This window comes from Macrobrachium nipponense, chromosome 48 (assembly GCF_015104395.2).
Source record: "Macrobrachium nipponense isolate FS-2020 chromosome 48, ASM1510439v2, whole genome shotgun sequence".
In the NCBI taxonomy this organism is placed as follows: Eukaryota; Metazoa; Arthropoda; class Malacostraca; order Decapoda; family Palaemonidae; genus Macrobrachium; species Macrobrachium nipponense.
Window position 1 is genome coordinate 16,030,692 of NC_087223.1, and position 3,830 is coordinate 16,034,521.

Sequence of the window (3,830 nt, forward strand, 5' to 3'; positions counted from 1 at the left end):
CTTAACCGATTGACCCGATCGATCCAAATCGTATCATTTACCTTGTGCAATCGTTAAGGGCCAGCTGCTTAACAAAAGCTCTTCTGAATTACAGTGGACGCTGCTTCTACCCTTATACGCTTCACAAAATACGAAATCAATCGTTGCTCGTGAATGTGTTCATTCTTATGTACAATGGAGTCAATATTTTTATTATCCTTTATTTATTCTTTTTTCTTGTTATTCTTACCTGTCCATATTTAACATTACATTATCGATGTACCCGCTCGGATCATAATATGAAAAGTTTCGTTCTGCTGAGAGAGAGAGAGAGAGAGAGAGAGAGAGAGAGAGAGAGAGAGAGAGAGAGCATTCAATCAATCACCCATTTTTGTTTCAGTATAACTTATCACAACGTCCAAGGTCTCCTTTTTTTTAAACCCAACAGAACCCTGCCTCTTGGTTCCAGCAGAGGCTCTGGAAATCTGGAAGCAAGCAGAGAGAGAGAGAGAGAGAGAGAGAGAGAGAGAGATCGTACAGCCGGTCAATCATTCAGTTCTCCAACCAAAGACTCCTCTCTAGAACAGTGAGCCTATTGCTCACTCCTAGGATCTAATGCTCCCTCCTGGAACCTACCACTCCCTCCTGGAACCTAATGCTCCCTCCTGGAACCTAATACTCCCTCCTGGAACTTAATGCTCCCAGCTCCTTCCTGGAATCTATTGCTTCCTACTAGAACCTAATGCTCTCTCCTGGAAGCTATTGCTCCCTCCGGAACCTACCACTCCCTCCGGAACCTACCACTCCCTCCTAGAAGCTATTGCTTCCTACTAGAACCTAATGCTCCCTCCTGGAAGCTATTGCTTAATCCTGGAAGCTATTGCTTACTCCTGGAACCTAATTCTCACTCCTGGAATCTAATACTCCTAGCTCCTTCCTGGGACCTAAAGCTCCTTCCTGGAAGCTAATGCTCCCTCCTGGAACCTAATGCTCCCTCCTGGATGCTAATGCTACATCCTGGAATCAAACGCTCCTTAATTCTCGCTCCTGGTGCCTAATGCTTCCTAATTCTCCCTCCTGGAGCCTAATGCTCCCTCCTGGGACCTTATATTATTCCCTGGAAGCTAATGATTCCTAATTCTTCCTCCTGGAACTTATTGCTTACTAATTCCCCATCCTGAAAGCTAATAATTCTCACTCCTGGAACCTAATGCTCCCACCTGGAACCTAGTGATTGCCGTTAACAAAATCATCCAGAATGAATCGCCACTTCCAGTCCTGGAGCTCTGGAAAGCCTTGGGGGGTGGGGGGAGTTCCCTTATTAGAATTCCAGGAAGGGCCTTCCGGGTGGCTGAGGACTTGTCATAAGGACCCCACGGGTGGCATTTTCCAGTCCCAAAAGGAGCCTGGAGTCGCGTGGTGGGTCTTCTTACCCTTCTTCTACAGGCTTATGAAGAAGACCTGGTGGTCATTTCCAGCCCTCCTTTTCCAGAGGGGGGCTCCAGGGGTTCCAGAGGGGTCCGCCTTTGTGATGGACTGATAATGCCTATGGATCTCAATGGCCGCTCGGGTAGAATGATTCAATGATTTCTCAATCTAATTTCGAACCAGAAAAGGGTTGGATGACGATGTGTTTATTTGTGTTTTCCTTTCGTCAAATTCATTTCTGTCTGTTGGTAATTTATTCGTGATGGGAAAGGGTCTTTTGTGTGTGTGGGGGGCGGGGGGTCAGGTGGAGATGTGGGGAGTTAATTTGTTCTCTTCATTTGGTTATGTTTGTTTTATTGGTGGTATTCGATGGTCGAATTTCATGGTACAGAAGTTGTGGATGATTGGACATAATTTGCCTTTCTGTTAAATTTGTTTATTTTTCATAATTCCTTAAATAGTTTATTCCATTTCTACTGGAATATAAATCAAAATGGACACAAATAGGGATGAGGATTAAATACAGTTTTCCTTTCTATTAAAATTGTTTATGAATCATTATTGTTCTAAACAATCTCTGTGTCCTTTGTATTGAAATATTATTCTTAATAACTTCAACTTTAGTTTTTAATATTTTTTTATTTATATTTTTGCTGCTCGTCCACTGAAATATCATTCCCAATAATTGGAAAATAAAACAGAAAATTATTGAACTCACCAAATACATTTTCAAAAACCTCTGGGTAACCCAAACTTATCAAAATCTGTTGAAAAAAAAAGAGACCATTATACACGAATGTTTTTTCCACTACGTAAATAAAGCTTAAACAGCATCAACATTAAATTGTTCCGTTCAATGCGCAGGAGGAATATCAGACTGACAAAAACCAAGATACTTCCCTAATTATTTCCCAGAATTAAAGGGTTTAAAAGTCTTGATTCGTAGCACCATCCGCCACCTCGAAGCCATTCGTAAAAATATGTTTGATCCATAAAAAAAGACGGAGATTGCCAGCCTAATTATTTACGGACGACGCTCAATTGAAAAATTCTTTAATGATACACGTGACTGTATGCGCAGGCGTATTAAAAAATGTTATAGTTTACCCTCCTTAGGTAAAAAAATAAGGGCAAAGAAAATGGAAAATAGAGTGAGTGGCGGCTGACTGCCACGATGCGCACAAAATTTTGGCTCCTAATTAAGGAAAAATGAAATTCCCCCTTTTCCCAGAAAAGGGGGGAAAAAAGGATTCAAATATGAATTATGGATCCGTAACAAATGCACAGACACTAATAAATAAAACGGCAGCAAGAAACTCGGAAAAATGTCCCTAATTGAAGGAAGATGACTTGAGATGATGATGACATTTGGGAGGCAAGACAGGTGAGGTTTGGTTTTTGTCTTTGGGGGTGGGGGGTGGGTGGGGGGCTTCTGTAGGTGGGTCCCTAGGTGGGGTGGGATGGGGGGAGGGGGGCGGGGGAGGGCAGGGAGCTTACTTCTTAGATGGGTCTGTCGTGGGATGTGTTGGGTGAGATCAAGAGAGGTGGCGGCGGGGAGGGGGTCGGGGAGGGGGTGGGGGCGAAGGGAAATGGAATGGGCGGACATAAAAAACATTTCAGAAACCACCCCCCACCCCGCCTCTCTCTCTCTCTCTCTCTCTCTCTCTCTCTCTCTCTCTCTCTCTCTCTTTTCCTTCACGCGTTGGAGCGTTTTTTCGCAACCCGAACGTTTTTCCCGTTTTCACCCAACGTTTTTTTTTGAAATCTCCCAAATTTTCTTTTTCCAATTTCCTTTTCTCTCTCTCTCTCTCTCTCTCTCTCTCGTCTCTCTCCCTCTCTCCTCTCTCTCTCTCTCCGCTCCATGACTGACTCTAGGGTGAGACAGGAAATAAAGTCTTTAGGGGATGAATTAACTGGACCTGTGTCGTCCATTAGACTCGGGACCTGAGGAGACAATCTTTCCCCTTTTTTTTTGTAATGGTTTCTTGCTAATTCACTCGACGCCTGCTGGAAAGACCCTTTGATTGAGACGGAAACTGTTCGTTGTCATGTCGTATTTTTGCTCACTCGGGGAGTAAGCCTACAAAGTACGTAGTTGTTGTTGTTGTTGTTCTTGTTGAGGGGGGTTAGGAAAGCCCTGTGGAGAATTCTAAAAAGATCTGAAAAAGGTGTTTTCTGTCGAGTGAAAGATGCAAGAATTTTAGGATATTTATGATTTGTTCATTAGAATGATAATGTAAGAAAATAAATAAAATTCATGTTAAACAGAAAAGTGATTTCTAATAAAATATAGCGTATTTATTTTAATTTTCGCTAGTGAAACAACGCTCTACTTGACCGTTGATTTTAGCATGCGCCCGAGTACGTTCGGGGTCGGATCACGCCTTGTTTCTGAGGTAGAAGACTAGTTACTTGTTATATAT